The sequence below is a fragment of the Helicoverpa zea genome, chromosome 6, assembly GCF_022581195.2.
Source record: "Helicoverpa zea isolate HzStark_Cry1AcR chromosome 6, ilHelZeax1.1, whole genome shotgun sequence".
NCBI lineage: Eukaryota > Metazoa > Arthropoda > Insecta > Lepidoptera > Noctuidae > Helicoverpa > Helicoverpa zea.
Genome location: NC_061457.1, coordinates 13295476 through 13317293, shown reverse-complemented (window position 1 = coordinate 13317293; position 21818 = coordinate 13295476). Strand labels below are relative to the sequence as shown.

The 21818-nt window shown below is 35.8% G+C and overlaps 1 protein-coding gene across 1 annotated transcript in view; it reads left to right on the top strand.

Annotated features, from left to right (window-relative positions):
* The window catches only part of LOC124630976 (protein tiptop-like), a 252303-nt gene that overhangs the window by 24112 nt on the left and 206373 nt on the right, over window positions 1–21818 (top strand). The window contains exon 2 of the mRNA XM_047165039.1: window positions 4367–4409. The gene's annotated coding sequence lies outside the window, so the exon portion shown is untranslated. The remainder of the gene's footprint in view (window positions 1–4366; window positions 4410–21818) is intronic.

Sequence of the window (21818 nt, the reverse complement as noted above, 5' to 3'; positions counted from 1 at the left end):
TATTGTAGAGAAGCCTTACTCGATAAATAGACTATGTAGAACTTAAATAAATTAAGTTCAGTAAAATCGGACCAGTAATTTCATTTCAATATACTTTTACCCTGAAATAGAGCAAACAAAGTTCTCAGCCTACAAAGCAACATAATCGCAGCACCTCAAAACACAATATAATATTTTTTCTAAAATTTACCTTTACACATTATACGTGGCTGTCTAGAAAACGATTAGTGCAATGACTTTACATAATTGCAGAGCAATGGTGTGAGATATTGTTGTAAACATCTGTTTCTCTACACAATACTAAGGAAATTATGACAGGAATCTTTTAGACTCACCTACTCGAAGATAGATTTTCTATGTGAAAGTTATGATATTTGCAACTGGCATCCACTTTATAAGAATTATGAATAAATACTTAACCAGCTCTTTCTTGAGAGGGAATGACACTAATATGTGTCAATGTTTTCTGAAATCGTTACAATTGTAACATTAACGTCTAATGTTACACTTGTAATTGTAACGTCCACTAAGTAGCATTCTGTGAAAAATACCGTGTAGATAAGGTAGGCCGCTTTTCTTCTAGTATTCCTGAAAAACCTTAGAATTACACCTCACAGTCAGTGCAAATAATTAACTCAATTTATACATTTTCCCATAACCAAAAACTACAATAACAATCCTTAACAACCAAAATCGAAAACCAACCAACCAAACAGCATCAAAAACCGTTCAACCGAAGTTTGTCGATAGAAATTATTAAGTATCGATAATTTTGCAACTCATCCTTAGGGGTACACCGGTACACACAAAAGTTTTAAAACAGTAAAAAAAAAATACCGAATTGTATGAATAGCAATTAAAAACCATCAATGGTGAAGAGTGTCCAATGGTGATTGACGATGGAAAAAAATGATTGAATCATTGTCTGATGCGATTGTGATGATGAGAAGAAACTGTGTGATTGGTCCACGATTGTGATGTGATAAAAACTTCGAGGATCAGTAATTAGTTATTTGTTTGGATATTAGTTTTGACTTTAGATTGAAAAGCATGAAATTATTAAGTTTTTTTGGGTTTTGTCAGAAACTGCATCGTACTCAATTAGATGGCAAATAAAAAGAGTTATTTTTTAGCTTAAAGAATACTTACTTAAAACACGTTAATTATAACTGACGATGTTATTTTAAGTTTAAACAGTTTTTTGGATATAGGTGGTACAGCATTCCAATTTTGTTTTGTCTGTTTATTGGTACACCAACCGCATAACATACATAGAATTTTAACATCAATGAAACGGTTCCTTATCTTACCATTACAGACCACTTGTACCACTAAATTAGCCCCGTAAATTAAGAGTACATTTAGCACTTGATTAGCCGGATATCACCAGGTTATCCTTCAGCCAGGACCGGCAGAATGCCGCGTCATGGTGTCATGACGTCGATCATTGTGACTCCTTTGAGACGACAGCGCCCGTCCGACTCCGGTGACGGCAAACAGTGTTGGTTTGTTCCACTTAGGTCTTAACATACGAAAAAGGAATTAAGACTTAGAATTTTTTATTAATTTTATTCATTATTATAACACATTTTATATTACACTTACTAAAAAATTAATAAAAATGTAGACTTGTACCTAATAAATTAATAAAAATAAAGACAAAAATTGCGGATATTTTTGGAGCATGCATAGATGAGAATTATTAAAATGATTAATTCAATATTAAATATTAGTTTGGGTATTATTAATGATGGCGTTAATGTTATTTCATTATCAATAAAATATTGAATTTATGATTACTGATTTTAGTGTCTATTTATTTTATTTAAGTATTTATAAAATAGAGATATGTGCATAAATATTAATAAAACCGCATGGCCTGTGAGAGTATTTATTTATTCTATTGACCACATGATTATAGAAATAAGATCAATACTCTATTTTAATAAAAGCGATTTAAATAACATTTAAGTGGACTTCTATTATTCTGCTACTTTAACAAATAAATATTTCGGTAACCAAAATAAAGATTCCGATATTAATATTTAAATGCATATATTTTTTAAACTCAACTTATATCATTATAAAAACAGCATCGATTCGCTGGTTCCAAGTGGCGCCCACCATCCAATGACAGACACCGACAAAGCGGCCGCCGATCCATACAGCCGATCGTCTAATTGTGTGATTTGATACCAAAACGCTTTGTTAAACCTCACGGAAATCTCTATCGTTATCTATACACAACAAATTTATCTTTTGTGGCCGTCTGAACACGATTTTCATTGGATCTAATTAAATAGAACGAAGCGGAACGGAGTTTTGATGCCAAAAGCTAAGAGATCGAGAATGCGCTGAGATGAGCGATGTTTTTTGTGATAATCGTAATTATTGTTGCGGTAATGCCAATATTTTATGTCTTTCTTTCTCGACAACAGAAAACTGCATGGTTCCTTGTAATTATCGTAGTATTATATTAGCAGTCTATGAGTAATAATGACGACTGCATACTGACTTTTCTGACAGCGAACCATATTTTACGAGGAAACACTAATTGTCAGACAAGTCGATACTCAACATGAAACTTCTCATTATTCAAATAACAACCACTTAAAGGTCAATCAATCAAGTACTAAAACGACATAAACCTATAATTTTATCAATTAAACAAAGGGCAACAAAATTAATTAGAATAAACCTGATAATTATATTAATTAAATAATAGACAACAAAATAAATTAGAATAATCATGGAGCAATCGTAAATCCATCACATTTACAAGCATTTTACAATCGGCTTTCTTTCAAAATATTAATTAAATCGGCAGTATCGTTTGCAATCAACTTTGGGCTTTAATTAGTAATGTGTTCACGTCAATGGAATGACTTATGGCATATTGGATGTGTACCGATAGCATGGATCGTAAATATTCTTTGAGCAAATATTGGAATTTCTTTGGCATTGCCGATTGGCTCCTGATTGGTTTTAGAAGGACTTCACGTTTAATTGTTTCATTTATTATATTACATTTGATTGCTACACGTTACGTTTATTAATAAAAATATGGTGTAGTTTAGTCATATCTCCAGCTACATACATTACTTCTTTCTTGCTCCATTCATACTGCATCACCGTCATCAGCTTTTTATTTCCACAGCAGAGCGTTATTCACCACGCTCGCTCATGCTCAAGTCATGGTTTTCTCATCATATTGGGCATCACCTTTTCGCAGTCATTGGTGTCTATGATACATTTAGAAACACAAACTGCATTTAGAACCACAATTTAGTTTAATTTCAACTGCACAGACCATAGTATCATCATCATCATCCCACCAGCTGTCTATTGTCTCCGCTGTAGCTGTTATTCTTTCAACCAGGTCAGGATAATTATTGTCAATTACATACTAATTTACACTGACGTTAACTGACGTTATATTCAAACTTTTGACGTTTATATTGTGATCTTCATATCTGTTTAGAGAAACTAAAACGGAATGGAAACCAGCCGGTTCGTGTATTGTTTTATTGCAAATTGTAATAGCTATAATGCTGCATGTCACTGCTGCAGTTTATAGGATATTTCGTGTTTTATTACGTTTTAAATGTAGGTGTCTAAATCATAGTTGATAATTATTGCCCAATTGGATTTGTTAAGTATAATGGAAGTTAATGTTTAGTGTTTTAGATGATCATTTTCCTATAGCCAAAATAGTATAATATGAATGGAAATAAGAAGCAAAATACACTGATTTAAAACTTGGATGCTACCATATCATACCATACGATTCACAAAACTATAACCGCTAATCAAGCTTCACAATACAATTCTAACCATACCACAGACACATATAAATATAAATTGTCCAATAAAACGAAATACTACTCCATAACTCGTATGACTTAATTAAAATTGCCGCTTTAAATTACTCATTATACGCCCTCAAATATATGGGAAATCTAACAATGTTTATAATACTAGTTTATTACATCTGGATCTGTTTATGATCTGAGCTGAGATTTACAAAGCTCTCGCGTGATGTTAGTTCATAAAATGCTTCTTTACAACTTTGGTAGGATTACTGTATTAATTTGAATATGAGTGACGAACGAACGTACGTTTCGATGTCTTGTTTACGATATTCGTGTTCGGATATACTAATATTGCGAGTGTAGTTTGTGAGTGACAATATTTTGTAGCGGTTTTCGTTTGGTTTGCTTTTGTTAGAGGTCCTTTTGCACGCTGGTCCTTGCATCATCGTGATTTTCAATGACTCCACATTCGTCCGAAGCATCAACCCTTGTTTAAGTAGAAAAATAATGTACTGCAGTTTACAATTTAATATGTACTTTATTACTTGTTTCAGATTTATAAGCTGTGATAGTTATGGCGTAGTACGGTGGAACAACGTAAGTTACTCAACTACCTATTCCTGTTAACGACTCTAAAGTTTCTAAGTCTGCTGTTAGGTACTTTTAAGTATAACGTAATGATTTAGCTGGATGGCTCAAGATCTTGAAATACATTCAACATTTCTATGAATCATCATGTTCTTAAACAGCTACAAAATTTCCTCAATCAAATCATAATACAAGATGCGCGGTGACAACTGCGAATGTTAACGATCTATAAGTAGATCAGTGATCGACAGCGCCGTGCGTACGCGCAGAACAAGACCACGAGATCTATTGCATAGCTTTCTATGAAATTTATGAGGAATGGGGATTATGTATGAGTAATTGTGGACTGGTATACTAATGATGTCGTAGTGGGATCATCAATCTGCGCTCCATTTTGGCATTCTTTGGCGAGGTGAAGGATTGGATGTATAGTCTAAATGCTAAGTGTAATTAAATCTAATTGTTTTGCAATGATTAGGGTTCTTCGTGCCTTGTCTAACCCAGTATGTATGTGGCTAATTATAGTGATGAAGTAAAAGGTTCTCTAAAAATAGAAAGCAAAAATCTTAAAGTTATAGAATGAATAGGATGGGTTTAATTTTTATCGTCTCTATTTTCATTCAACACAGAGTTTGCTACATTGGTTAAAATATATAATATTTTTCCCATGAGAATTGAGGTGAATTGAGCTTTAGTGCTTGCTTTAGCTTTCCCAGAACAACCCATTTTTCCCATTTTCAAACAATACCACACACGGAAACTTCAGCATCTGAAGCCTTGAAACAATCCTGTGGCTCTCATGCATAAATACTAATGATCTATTAGCGGCTGTTGATCGACAGCGCTGCGCGCGCGCCGACAGATGCGCGCCTGATCTATAGCTTCATATTAACGTTAAATGTTGCGTCCAACTCGACTGACCTTTTGGCTGAGGTATAGCTTGGCGACTCTGGTGGTCTCTCAACAGAGAAATTGTAATTTATGATTGTCGGTATCTATTGTTTTACTTTTGTTTGTGTCATTTCGATTTCCAGTTACCGTGGATTTCGGTGTAATTTTGGTATAAAAATCTTTGACCAGGATGATCTCGAAGCTTTTCCGAATTTCTGAGTTTCAATCTTGGAGTTAAAGTTTGTTGGTTTGGTTATTGGGATAGGTATCTTGATATTTGTTTCTCAATTACGCTTTCATTGACACATTAATCTACTCCATCAAGTAACAATACAATTGTTTCGAACACATAAGGACCAAATTCCAAAAAGACATACAGACATCAATCTATTTCCACAACGAGCGAACTACAAATGTCACCCGCCGACATTAGGCACTCCGCTCAATTATTCAGCCAACAAGTACGTAGGTTCGGGTCTATTCCAGTGTGCGTCGCGCCTTCGGTCCTTGTAGCCCTGAGTTGTAACCCTCAGTTGTAACCTTATGATTTATGCGCTGATGGGCCGTGTACGTATGTCAAGTGTGCGCTGTGACAGTCGAGCCTTACACATTTTAGGGTTGTTCAGTAAATGCTGGGAATGTCGCCGATTTTACCGAATGCTTTTCTTTGCGATGATACGTGCTTTTTTCTGGCATTATTTTTATTTATAGAAATGTTAATATAAAAATAATAATGTGTAGGAATTTCGTAATTATTATGTCTGGTCCTTTTGCCATTGTAGAAAGTGTTTAAAAGACTAGTGCTGTGTGAATTCATGGTGCTATCTTTTGTCACCCTTTAGTTTGGAAAGGTCAAATATAGTGACGTTAATGTAGCAATAAATTTGTAACTGACACAAAATGCAACATGGGTTAAACTGAACAAATTACTTTGACTTATCATTTTGACTTTGACTCAAATAGCAACTGTGTGTTATAGGCACATAGCTGTAAGTCTGCATACTCCACAACAGAACAAGCGTGAAGCTTCAAGTAGTGAACAGTGTAACGTGTGTCCAGTCATTGAACCAATTATGTCTCGGACACTTACGTACAGACGGACAGAAGCACTGAACTATGCAAGCTACACGTCTTGTCTCTTCTCTGTAATGAGATAATTCTAGCTCACGAATACTCTATATTGTGGCTCACTTCGAAATGCACTTTGAAAATAATTTTGAGGATAGAAGGACCAAAAACCATTAAGTCGGTAAGTGTATAAAATAGTGTCTCGCCTCATTTGAGAACGTCTGTACCAGCAATGACAATTTAATTGACAATAAATGCTATGTGTCATTCAGTGACTAACGTCTATCAATGAATTGCAGCCAATTGAAATAGTTCATTGGTTTTATAAATAGACTACGTTTAGGACTAGATAAAGACTAGGTATAAAGAACTACCTCTCTCTGAAAAATATAGTGAGTAATCTTTTATCTTTTTCATGAGTCAAGACAGCAAGACATAAGTTCAGAACCAGGAAATAATTCTATATTAATAACTCTATATAACAAATAAATCATCAGTAATATTGCATCACATCAAAAGGGTAGCGGCATAAAACACGCGAAACGATGGCGACCCGCACCAAACTTTACGACCAGATACCAAGAACGACTGACGGACGAAACGACGTCTTATAAATCAATTTAATCTTCCCAGCAAAGACAATTGGTACACTACTCATTACGATAAACTTCCTATCATTCAACAACCAACCCAAAAAATTTACTATAAAGTTTAAATTACATTGCAAATTTTTCGTCACTTACGCCACATTTCCGGACGTCGCAGGCGCATGAATCAAGTTGGACGTCGCGTTTCGAACGCCAGAGTCGAATTAATGCCTAATGCTGTACAAAGGCGTGTAATCGTTGTATGACTTTTATAGTTGTATGGCTAATATCTCGGCGGTAAATCAAAAGGTACATAATTGTACAAATGGGTCGTTGTGACGGTTATTTGTTGTCTTGTATTGATGCTGAACCTTATTTGGGAGGAGACATGGTTGTGTTATCTAGAGACATAAATTCTAAGGTCAGTTTGGTGGACAAATTAGGAGCAAGCTGTCATATTATATGCAGTGTACTAATTGCAGCTAGGTGTTGCTTTGTATGTTCTGGTTTTGATTGAAAATACAATTCCTATCTTAATAGGCTCCTTAAAACTCAAATCAGAGCAATTGCAATTGTAAGTCACTGCAAGCTTACACAATTACGTATTATTCTATTTTGTAGCCACTCATTAACCTATCCTAATGAAATAAGTTCCTCATTCAACTCTTTTACGAAATTGAGGTCACAATCTAATCCAAGAAAATGCAACTCCAACGAAGTATTTTTCAAAATTAGTATCGGCATAATAGAGAATGATGTGCTAGACATTTTTGTGTCGCTGCAACCGCCACTTTGCACCAAATTAGAAGCCATGTCTAGGTTAATCGATTTCGATATATTTTAGCTTTTTAGGGCAAATCTATAATCAAACTTGGAGACAATATATGAGCTATTCATAGATTTGATTCGAATGGGAAATACATTGAACTATACATAGAGATCCTTATTCTGAACTTTCCTACTTGGCATTTTTTGATTCTTGCCTGCTTTTTGCCCTGTACGTAGGTATATCGACTCGACTTTTGATATTTTATTTCAAACCCTAAATTAGTCCAACATAACATTTCAAGTTCAAGACTAGTCCGTTTTGCTATCAAACCGAAGAACCCAATTATGTTGAATTTCCATCTCTCATCCAATCTTTCAGAAAGCAATCACAGCAAACACAAACAATGAACCACTGAAAAATGGGTATCATAACAAAATTTCAATAAACATAATTGAAAAAAAAATTGGAGAAAAACCGTTGACCCCATTGTGGACATGACAAAGAGCGTTAATCGTCCAAGGATAGGTAAACGTTGATTTGAATCCGACCATTGTCCCGGAGTATTGTCGGACGCGAAACGCAACGAACTCATTATCGGGATCCACTCAGGATTTTTGATTGTGTCACGCACTGGGTGGTGGAGACGCTGCGGTTTTGTAAAGCGATTTTTTGGAGATCGATGTGAATTGCGGTTAGCGAAATTGGTTGTGAAAGAAATGTGCACTGTAATCGTAAGTGCAGTATTTTTGAACTTAATTCACACATCGAATGAGCTATCAATCGCATCATCTTTCTTACTCCTTACAATGTTCGAACCTTGACATCACCAGTTAATTTCACATTATACAGCGTGTCATCTATTTTTCGCGTTCCAAACGCTAGTACCAGCGTGTAACCGCTGTAGTGCACAGTGCGAAGTCGTCTATCTCATGAAGTGTTACCTAAGTTGATCTGATAATGACTCGGGTATCAGCATTGTACCATTGTCTGTGTTTGACGTACCCATTGAAACCCCACTGATCCGATGATAGTAATGATTTGTTGTTTTTTCATGGCTTTTTCTTTATTCCGTTTCGTGAGGTAAGATGATGTCATTAGTATCTTTTCGGAGATAGCGGTTCTTTAGAGATTGGAGATTCGGTTGGGTGTCAGCTGTTGTCAGTTATTTGTCATTTTGTTCTGTTGTAGGACGTAGGTCGATGATTGGTTTTTACACGTGTAATGGTTATACCGTTATTGCCTATACTCTGCAAATAATCATGCAAGAAGGGAAAGATAGTCCATACAAAAGTTTTCACAGCTTAAGTAATTTTTAACTATTCTTGAATCTATCAGATAGATGAATATAAGATATAGGATTGTGGCAAGACTTAGTGGGTATCATGATGGTTTAATTTTGCTTACTTATGCAATACATCTGCTGCATTCAAATCACATTATTTAACTTACATAACAAACCTTGCATTCCAATACCATAATCAATACACCTACCGCCTTGAAAATAATCTGCAAACATTTTTCATTCGGAAACGTACAAACAACGAGATCTAATATCTCTGGCTGACGGCGACGCGCGACGCAAACGTGACGCGCGTCTTGCCGGCTTCGCGTCGCGTCACTCCGCGTCTAATAACGACGCGATGCACTCGCGACTGCGTCGAGAAGTTGAGAAATTGTGACAATGCACTGGCTTGCAGTCTAAGATATGTTGACTTGACTTGTTTTCATTTTCAAGTCGTGTTATGAATTTTGGAGATGGTTTTTACTGTTTATTTGATACGTAATTAATGTGGTGTTTATTCGTTTCTATGAGGTCGTGTTTAGTATTTAAGCATTATCTCCATATTTAGGTTCTTTTACTGTAAAGCGCCTTGGATGTATATGGGTATGGAATGTCCCACACTTAAACTAATAGGATTCCAAGCAACATTGTAGCGTTGTTTTTGGTTAAGGAATCCCATAGTTCTATAATTTTGGTAGTGTACATGTTCATTGACAACGGGATTGGTAACAACTGATCTTCTACCATTACATACTGCATCAGGTCCTGGCTTAATAGGTAAATTATGTTTTTTTTATTATGCAAAATAATTGTTACATGCTGTTTATCCCCGATAGCATCTTACTTCGTTAAGATAGGCGTAATAAGAACTAACCTAATTTATATGCCTTTTCCGTCCTCATATCTGAGAGGCGGGTCAGTTGTAACGTTACAACCTACACTTATTTCTCTCACAATTCATATCACATTAAGTTTCAATCAACCCGCTGTTGTTGTAATTAGTACTCGTAAAATACGCATCATCGATCTTCGTAATCGGTTTAAAGTGGCCATTATGTGTTTATCTAGATTTTTTGTGGCTGTTTCTGCTTACTGAACAATTATAGTACGTAATGATCGATTGTAATTCGTCATTACATGATGGAAGTGAGGGTCGTATAGTTGTGATGGGTATGGCTGCGGATTGGCTGTAATGGTTATGTAATTAGTCGGCTCATTGAAGGGCAATACATTGTTTGATTACTTTTTATTTTCTTGGGTATTACTGTGTACGATCAACAGTGATCTTGAGTATATATCGAATGTAAGAAAGGTCATAATTCGCCCTACATATAGATGGATTATATATTCGTGAAGCAGAAGGCATGACTTGAAAAAAAAATCTTGAAGGTGGATCTCAATGGGGTATCTGAGAGACCTATGTTCCATGTCCAACGGTAGACTGATATCATTCAACCTCTGTGTTACAGGATCATATATTGCCATACTAACAACCTTGACTAATTATATGGACGATCAAATAGGAAATGGAGCATTATTCCAGGACATGAAAGATCGATATTAAATTAGAGACCTGTCGTATAATTTAATGCTATTTAAAATAACATAGTATTAGCAGGAGCGACGTGAATGGTGGACGGGGATCACAGTGGGCTTGTTGAATAAACTGCGTAATATACGCTTGTGTATGCTTATGAGTAGCTAAAGGTAGTGGCTTAAGGCATAAGAGAAAGCGATTTGAAAATTGATGAGAAACTTCGCCATGAAAAAGTCAGATAAACAATCATCAAACATTTAATGAGTGACCATAATAAGCAAAGCAAGCGTTATTTTTACATAGATACAATCGATGTTTTATGCAATTGAATACAAAATTAGCAACCCTTAAACAGTGTTTGAATAAAAACACATTTGCTTTTGAATGCAAATCTACTACGCGTTATATACTTATACATATGCAGTCGTATTTCAAACAATAGACAGTACGTGAGAAAGTCAATATCAACTTTTCTTAGAAATCAACTTTATACAATGTAACTACCGCTTATGTAGTAAAAATCTCGTAAAAAATACCATCTGAAAGACTAACGATGAATGTTGAGTATCATGTATTTTCAATTATTCTCCCGCTCTCGCTCCCGCCTGTAGCTCAGACTCCCTCACTAATAGACCGCTGTCCGCCAACGCACAGTCCTCGTTGTTAAGGGCAGTGTACACGATCCGATCGCAATATTAACATATTCGACGTATTTAAATGTCTTCATCCGAGTGCGGCGAACTTGCCCAAACGTAGGCGGTTACGACCACTAACGCCAGTAAGGCCACTAACGCCTCAGACCACAGCAATACAGTTTTAGGATGTAGTTTCCACGGTATACGGACGAAATTTGCGAGCGCCAATTTACTATTGTTTTGCGAAGGGATCCCCAGTACTAAATCTTTATCTATTCCCCACTAGGCCCTCCGCGAAACTAAATTCAGTTTGTCGCGTATTCAACCGTTTATTACATACTTATGCTCTTATTTCAATTACAACATTTCGATCTGTAGATAGTAATTACAGCAAATTAATTTCAAATTGTATTTTTTTCGCTACCAATTACTTTAATGTGGTCACATTAACTCGTATAACTTAGGAAAGGTTGCACGAATTGCATTCGTTGATAAAATATTAACATAATTGAAGGAATGTTTTTTTGTAGCAATTTTAAATAAGTTATCGATAAAGGAGGTTCGTCGTGGTGTATAAAACTGTCGGTTGAGCGCCGGTGGTCCGCGCATTAGCATCGCGACACACGCGATGTCGCGAAATGTTGCGCTTTCATGTACCCGGCCTTATGTCGATGCTTCGTCAACCGTGCCTACGATTTATTCGCTTTTTAATATGGACAAGTCTCGAGTACAGAATTAGCTTTGCAAAAAGGATTATTTCAAGAGTTTTTAGTTTGTTTTAAATTAAGGAAAGACCATGTAGGCAGATGATAAGGGAAACGTGAGTGCGGTTATCTTTTCGCAAAAGTCGTAAAAGTCAGTTAGGTGGGTTGAAGAGTCATTACTGCAACTTTATCTAGTTTTATCCCTCTAGGTTTGTGCTGAACATCATGTACTAATGTACTTTACTAGGCACGTAAATTGGAACACACGTCAAGCATAAATGTTCGCGTTATGTCGGGAACTTTTTGTTTTATATTTCATGTTGAATTATTATAAAGGACAAGAGAACTTTATTTTAATTAATAAAATATTACTTGCATTTGTTTTTGTGATGACTTTTATAGTCGCAGAGACGGTGAACAATAAAACTGCAATTATCTTCTAACGCTGTTTTGTTTAATTTACAGCGACTTTAAATAGACAATGAGTTTTATTTGTTTGAGATAAAATCACTGATTTCTTTAAGAAAAATATTAAGATATCTTAAGGCTAGCTATGGGTCACAGCAAACAATTTAGCAATTATTCATTTTATTCAAAGATGGCGCCAGTCGCTTGCAATTACATTGTAATTACTGAATGCACTTTCGTTTCTTAATTGTGGAAATAACATTAATTTGAGTTGATCGTTGAATCAAAATAACTATAATCGTATCTGTAAGCTCTACAAATACGAACACCAGCTGGATGAATGTCGCAATAATTCAACAATAACATTACAAGTGTTTCACATTACTTGCGCGAATTGACATAATTTTATTGACAGTAAAACTATCGGTCAGTAACCACCTCAAGCAATCAACAGATAATGTTATCTACAATTAAAACTAGTCACGACAGCAATGCTTATCTTGAAAAAGGCTGCAAATAAATAGGTTTTTATTGCGAACCTTTTATTTCAGCTACCTTCGTTAAAACCGAGCTAATTCAGTATCTGTGCGCAATTATAATTAAGGCGTAAGACCTCACACACGCTTAATTAACGACTGTCGATTAAAAAAAAGAGGTAAGGCGCGATTCAGAGGCGGCGTCGATAACGCGACTATCGCGCGGTGAGGTCGGGGCCTAATGAAGCTATGCAAATTGTGCGCGCCCACGCGACGCGCGTTTGAAACGCCGCTGACACAAGCCGCTACCGACTTCAACCGGTTCGCTTCAGTATTGTCTCGATTGTAATCGATTTTGATGTGATTTAGTTTAATTGGGCCGACAGGAGGCTCGATGTTACAAATATCTAGATGTTTATTTATTCCTGTTCCGGCTGGATATGGTAAAACCGAGCGGTTTAACACCAGGTGCACAGCAAGATGCCACATGTCGCCAACCTGCTACTTATGGCGCCATTTTTCTTTGCAGTAATTGCCGGTGTGTAAAACAGCTGAGTACTGGCGATGTGCATTATGAATTCTTCGAGTGGCATTATATTTATTTCTGCATACTTATTGTGCTTATGGTCGAAGACCTTATTTAGCACTCTTTAAGAATTCTACACAAAGCTGATTTGAACCATCATTGCATCGTTGACTCATCAATTTTGCCATTAACAGTTATATCTAATCTTTTACGCCACTCCTATCTCCTAGACTTGAAGTTTCAATAGCTAATCCGTTTGCTAAAAGGGGTAGATCAAGTCGGTAATCGATAACAATCGTTTGGAACGAATCGGTAACGTCCGAATATCGATTGTCGTTCAAACCGATACGGCAGGTGCACAGCTGATCTGATAAGCGCGTCTTGTGCAGATTTCAAATGCAATTTCAAATTTTGAAGATAAACCTGTCGTTTGTGATGGTATGGCTGGTTTAGATGACACCCTTTTGATACCCCATGATTTTGAATTATGAAAATATGAGTTTAGAGAATCAGTCTCTACTGTAGACAAGAGGGCGTATTTGTTGTAAAGTAGGTTTTAAGAAATCATATTTTCTTCACTGTCAGATGTCACACCTTGAAGATGGGCTAAGGCGATGATTGTAATTCTGATCAACATAATGATCATTTTTCTACAACAAATGAAAAATTAGATAATGTAACCTAAGTCATAACTTACAATGGTCTCTAGTAAGATATTGTTAAATATAACTTACAATGGTCTCTAGTAAGATATTGTTAAATATAACTTATAATGGTCTCTAGTAAGATATTGTTAAATATATATTAGACAGCTTCAGGTGTTCATCAGAAATAGTAGCTAGACTAGATTGTTCATCTTAAGTCAAATTTCACACAACATTAGTAAGGAGAGTTATTACCACAAAAACTTTTAAACGTCAGTTTATGCCTTGTCTAAAAAATGTCAAATTATGACGTTGACATATGGTTCATTTTGCAGCCAAAATTTTATTAGACAAGTGTAAAACAGGGTTTAAAGTTTTTGTAGTAAGGCCCTTAATGTTTTAGAAATTAGTTGGCTATCTAGGTTTGTAAGGATAAGCGAATTTAGATGCTAGCGAAAATAAATAAATTGCCAGTTTCAATGCTTTTGTTTTCGATGATCTAATATCATTGGCATTGACATTGCCATCATCAAGAATAATACTAAATTACTCTACTCCAAATTACAGCAATACTAAAAATGAGGTTTACACCGTAGAAGTCATCAAATCAGTTGTCAGTTGATTTTATTACATGCGGGATGATAAGTGCTCGTTACTATTATTGTAAATCATTTGCATTATGAGCACTCGTGTTTTTAGATATAGTTTTTATTTTCATGCTGATTTATCATGAATGTGTGTTATTTGTGTCTGGCATTTCTGGTTTACCATTCCACATTCTTCATTCTCCGTAAAGAACTGCATAAATGCTGAATGGACCAGTAAAAAGTGGATCAAGAAATTATTGTTGCGCCTTTTTATTACTGATATTATATACAAAAACAATTCTTAAACCATCTTTCTATGGGGTAGAATAGAAAGAACACAACCTCTCTCATGTACAAAATACAAAAATTGAGACGGGATAATACGGGAAATACAGGAGTAGTGAACCCATTGGATTAGAGTTCAAAAAGTTTTATAAATATAGCGAAGTTTTAATTTTCAATTGCGTATTTGCGATACATTGCTACAGCTGTTTTATTAATCACGTACCTAAAAAACAGCCACATCTTCCAGACACAAAACATTCGAACTCGCATCCAATCCCAGCCGAACCTTTTCACATCACATCAAAAATTTCCAATTTAACCGCGTACCCGGCTTACCCGGCTCTTCGCCTACACGAAGTTGCACACATCCGGATATGAAGATAGCATTCGGAAAAACGAAAGCATACACTCACTCAGTCGTACGAGTCGTACGTTGTTCTTGAGCATTCTTTTTGGTCGTACGTTTTGTCGCAGCGGCGATTTTTTTGTCGTCTTTTGTATGGTGTATCGATTCGTTGGTGTTGTGCTTGAGACTGGTTGTGAGATGATGAATAGAAATTTTGCGACTTTGTTGCTGATTGGTTGTTTGTTTGAGAATGTAGACAGATGTTTTAATTGATCATGGAACAGAGATATTGAGGAGAATCTGATATCTACAGTGGAAAGCTAAGATGTTAAAGCGGTCTGTCCGTTTTATGACTGTATTCTCTAGCTTGATGAAAACTATTAAATCTATAAGTGTTAGCCACATAAATCTCACAGGAACTTTAGTACATGATCAATTTACGGTACCAACTTATAAGGTGAAGTATTATTACTAAATAATGAACTATAATCACAACATGATAATATTCAGGTTTACAAACTGAATTATTGTACTAACATATTTTATCAACTTTTCGTCTAATTTAGCGACACTTTAGGCACTTTTCGAGGCTGGATAATAGACTAGAATTTATGGTCAGGCTAGAAGTAAATCAATTTAAATTTAAATTACTCTGATTTATTCACATAGTTTGTGAGATAAAGTGCGTTTTATCTATTGTGCGTTTATTTATAGTTTGTGCATTCGTTTTGAACTTTCGTTAATTGGCTTATTATGTTTGGTAATTTTGTGTGGGTCATTTCATGGTGACAGGTTTTGTTAGCCTGCATTTATTATCGGATTTCTGTCGGTATCGAAAAACCATTATGACAGTCGGCAATCAAGAAAAATCTATCTTCGCTCAAATGTCTTGATTTTTCTCTTCAGCTTTGCCCATACCTATTTTTAAAACGTAAAGGTGTAAATCTTTATCTATACAACTGATTAAAATCATATGCAATAATCCTTCTGCAATTTTGAAAAATATCTTCTCTTTAGAAATTCTAATTACATAATTAGCAGCAACTTGCCGATGATTAGATATTTAATTAAACTCGCTCTAAACGTTTCTCGTGGCTTTCTATGCCATTTACAGCTTTATTACTCATAATAATGTAATTAAAGCTTCTTTTAGCGTTTGATTTGCGCCGGCGGCCATTTCACGTAAATGTCATATTTTCTAGTAGAAACGGCTTGTAACCCGGGTTCATTCACCCCAGCGGTTACTGAAGGACCATAAAACCCTCAGATCGATTCTGATCACATTTTTGTATCCATCTGAATAAAACGCATCTGCATTAAATGTACAACCATCATACGATGACTATAAAACTTTTACAGTCCCATAACTTTCGCATGTGTTCGTAAAGTTGTCGGCGTGCGCTTGTGTGCGTGCCGATCAGCCAATCACGTTCGTCCGTCACCGGTTGACATTAGCCGGGTAATATATGATTGAGACCGGACATTTTTCGCATTCGCCGATATTTTAAAGTGAGATAAAATCGTTTGGTGTTTATTGCGTCGAGATTCGTTCCTTTTATTACTGATTTGTTAGGTATGCGCAGGTAAGTATATAAGTTATATTATGTACTGAGATTTAATGATGGCTGGGTGACGGGTGGTGGCCAAGTTATTGGGGATTCGGTTACGAGTCGTTAAATTAAGTCAAGGTTTTTTGTTTTATTTTAATGTATGCACAAGCCTAGTTATGTGTGTTCCAAGCTTAATATGAATTATATTTAAAACTACCCATCAGCAAATAAAGCGTGGAGCACATTCAGAATTCACCAGAACATTATAAAGGATGTTACAATGAAAGGCTTTCGAGGAACCAGTCAAACAGACTTATATTATTGAATCAGTAAATAAAAGTAACCATAAGTTGCATAAAAGTTGTTCATAAAAGTGTTGTACACAAATAGACAAAACAATTTTACTATTTCTTCATTCTTAGATTTTTCTTTTTTCCTAGGAATAGTTTGTGAAGTAAAGCATGTCCTGATAAACTCGGCAAAGAAAAGCCCAAACTCAACATGTTGATGTTTTGAAGAGCTACCTATCAATGCAATTTTCACCAATTAAGTTCTTCCTAAACAACCACTACCTAATCACCAACCAACCAAAGAAAGGGCAATATTTTCATCAATCAAAGTGTTCACAGTCACAATTGTAACAAGAACTAAAAAACCAGTTGAGCGTCCGGCCGTCGAGAACTGTTGGGGACAATTGAGATTCATGTGCACCCAAGGGCCAGTGATTCATGAGGTGGCTAATCAACGACGAACAGACTGTCTGTTTGTCATAGTTGTCCTGATATTGTCAAGCTAGATTGGTTGTGTCACCATTCGAATTGGTGGTCAAGTTAAAGTTGGTTGCTTTGTGGTGTAAGGTCTTCATTAAAATTAACGTCTGTTTCTAAAGAGTTTCTTTCGAAATGATTTTGGTAAGTTTAACTTAGGATAGGTGCAAGGGTAGTAAGTACTGTATCTCTCTGTTAGTTACAACTGTGGTTAGATAGCAACTCACACATATCTGTATTAACTTCAGGATTATGCGCGTTAGTACAGTCAACCAACAAAACACTCAAGAAAATTGTTCGTATCATTTACAGTCACACTCGTAGCGTAACTCTCGTCTAATCCTACATTCACCTTTCACGACACCCACAAACAAATGACAGAGTGGAAACCAAGACTATGACTAATGTCCCCAAAAAAACCAATCAACTGTAATCCGGCCATTAAGAGAGCCATCCATAAAACATTATTATAAGCTAATCGACGCTCAAATAAATCACTATAATATTATAAATATCTCATAATTGTAGATGGACGGATCTTCGTTGCCAAATGCCAACGGTTCGCCAATTTGTCTGTCTGTCTGTGTGATTTGTGTCGTGACTGCGTAGGTATATAATTGGGGACGATCGATGTCGCCTGCGCGGGAGTTGCGGATCAGACGGGATTGGGTTATTAGGATGCTGACAGCTTGAGTATTTTAAAGGCGTTTCTATAATGTACTTTATGATCTATAAGTACGCAAACATTTTCTTAAGAAAATCACCTTTCATCAGGTATGCTGTCAGGAATTTTGCGTCAAAATGGTGCGTAGATCAACAAGATACACAACTATGGTCATCGATTGATTCAAACTAACCCAAGCAGCAAATAACAATAAAACGCAGTAGCTTTCTCGATCAAAACAAGCAGAGGCGTCGGTCCACTCATAACACATTAAATTAAGCACGAATTTACCTACTTTCCTATCTGAGAAGGCAAGGAAACTATAATGTCAGATATGTATCTTATCGTGAAAGTTATAGTATTGAGAGCGGAGGGTTCAAGCTATACATAAGCTATGGCTCGCTATATATTTGAAGGCTTTCACCGCGTTAATATTTCATGTTGAACGCACTGAGTGTCGATTAGGGCCGGAACTGCACAAAGGTGCTCGTGACCAGGGCATTTGTTTGCCAATGACCAGGAAATATTATTGGGATGCACGGAATAATGATGGCGATTGCTATTTTGATGTGTTAGTCGTATTAGACGTCAGTTTCGTATCTCCTGTAGGCCTCGTAAAAAAATTAAATGTGTATGAAAGAATACGAAAGAAAGAAACCTGAAAAGCAAGAAACATAATTTGGAATTTTCTCACGAAAGATGGAAGACTTATTCAAACATGACTTCTTTTCTAGTTATTTTAGAAACTCTATGATTCCCAAAATGAGGGTTTATAGGTACTTAGTTTAATTGCCTTCGATATAAAACTTAGGTACCTATCTCTCTCATCTTAATATACCTTAACTTAAAACCATCACACAATTCCAATAGTCCCTCATTACTTGTGTTATTTATGCGAGTTTATTTGATCGTCGCATGATGGCTGCGCGCGCGCATCTTACGGGCATCAAACCCCCTTCAATTCGCTCGCATGCTAATGAATTCCAATGTTATTAGGTGTCCTGTGGTGAACCCAACGACTGACATCTACCTATGGAATTAAAATTGCAACTTGAGACTTAGGCTGTTTGCACACTGAACGACAAAATACTGATTCGTCTTTAGGTATATACCTAATTAAAATTAAATGTCGAGTGTGTGGTTTGGAATCGTTTTAATTTATTGGTTTTGGTTGATGCCTGCTGTTATATGAGTAGGTATGTCCTACTGGTTTACCTGACTGTCGAATTATATGGAATTGACGAGGGTTACACTATGACAAATATTGTGAAAGTTGTAAAATGAACGTCAGTGGCTGCAAATAAAATTTGATTTTTGCTACGCTTTGCGTAAAAGTTGCACGTAACTTGACAGATATTTACATTGACAGATTTATTCATAATTTCTAAGTCAAAACGGCATTATATGCTCCGCTGGGCCCGGCTAATTATTATTGACATGTTGCAGACTTGTCAATCAGCTCACTTGCGCAATTCTAAACTGGAATAACGTTTACCGGCGCATACATCAAAAGTTATGAGTTTGTTCTAGGTAGCTTTGTATGCAAATAGCCTTAGACTTGTCACGTTGTGCACTTGCGTCGCGTCACTCTTCGCGATTGATTCCTGATCGACACGCGATCCATTCTCATCTCTATTCGAACAACGATACAGTTTAGAATCAAATGCATCACGAATAGAATCAGGTCTTATTAACCGAGCAACGAGGCATCAGTATCCATCATAATTTCGCCTCATTTTGTAATGCAGCCGCGCGATGCGATATTTTCATATTCAAAGCAACTTTATGTGTGCAGCCAACATCACTTTTATTACTTTGGACTTAAGACACAATTTGCATCGTGATTTACAGTGTGTTAAATTTGTTTTTTAAGTGCGTAGGCTGTACAGTTAGACGGAGAAGTGGGAATATAACCTGATGATGCAAATTTTAGTGTGTATCGTATAAAATGAACGAGAAATATAAGTAACTATCGATTAGGAAAGGCAGGTCGTTTATGGTTCTTGATTTAAGGTTTTTGTTGCGGACTTCCTTATTTGTTTACGACGAGGAGATCACAGCTTCTTACTTGGAATTAATAGATTTATTTATTATAATGAAATGAATCATGATGGCTTCTGATAACTGTGATGGCATCTTGTCAATTTGAATCCAATTTCCTTGAAGGTATGAATATTTACAATATCGATAGCTCTATAGATAGATTCATCAATTTTTCACAGAATCTGGTGACAGGTCCAAAATTGCAATAACGTTGGTTTTTCACCTTGTCCTTCCAAACGATTTTCTTTCACCTTCTAATTAAAAACCCTAGTTCTTACACTTGTGTCCTCGAAGCTACCAGTTCTACCACTATCGTGAAAGTAGCCGCACGTTAGAAGGATTTCGTCTCACTAATCCGCTGAGGTTTCTCCAGCTCTGTCTCACCCTTCACGTCATACCTTCTACGGGTTACTGTCTTAGCTAGTTTGTGTGACGGTTTATTGCTAAGAAAAGTTGAAGTATAATTTTTTTTAACTTACTTGTTGATTGTTGATGATGTTAATTTTGAGAACGGTTTTCACCAAATAAAGTTGGGTATCAGTGACTTCGTAATAGTCAATATAGTTGACTAGTGACTTTACGATGGTCAAAAAATATGAACAAAATACTACTGCGTATGGGCAAAGCTTCGAATGGATAACTTGGGTGCAAATTAGTCCCCAAAATGTGAAAGATCGTAAGAAGTATTTGATCAGTGTACACCTAGATCTTTCCATATCACATACGTGTCACGGTTCTTGAGTATTAGAACTAAACATACTGAAATAAGTACGCCTAATTATCACCCAGCAAACAATCTTTCAAGAGTGCTGTGCGGAAGTACTTGCTTAAGAAATCGTTGGCAGAATCATCATCATAATAATTTATTGGTATATTTTATGTATATATGTATGTATGTATGTATTTATTGTTATTTGTATTAATATTGTTGTATTTAATTAGTATTTAGTGTTTTATTCATCATTAAGTTTTCGTTTTATTTTCTAATGCACCTACCATGTTTTTCTCTGCATCACCCTAAGGTTGACTGGAAAGAATGCCTATGGCATTAAGTCCGCCTATGTAATATTTTTGTTGCATAAAGTTTAAATAAATAAATAAATAAAGTTTAAATAATTACCATAATTAAAAACGAAAGTACAATCATCATCTATTATGAACTTGGAAGAAGTTACCACCAATTTGGCAAACATCATTATGATCTATCGTAACCAATTACAAGCCCTAATTACCCAAACACACACAGACAGATCATCAATTGTTTTACTTTCAACATATAAATAATATTTATAAATAGTTTGATGATTTGCGTCATCCATTGAAGTGTCATCGTTCTGACAGCGATTGTACCTGATGACGCTGTCTTTGACACCTAGAGCATCGAGTGCTCATTAGTGCTGGGCTATTGTCGATTGTTTTTAGCACTCATTTTGTACGTAATTGGGAGATTTGAATTTATTGGGTGGTTTGAATTAGGTGTTGTAATCATAACATATGATAATGAGTCATTTGTTTGATATAAAATATAAAATTCGTGCCTATTACAGGTACTGTGCATAACTGTACCATTCAATATAGGAATATGAAATGATGGGCATGTGGTAAGAAGAGACTTGAAATATTTTGGATGGCTTTTGCTTTAGGATTTA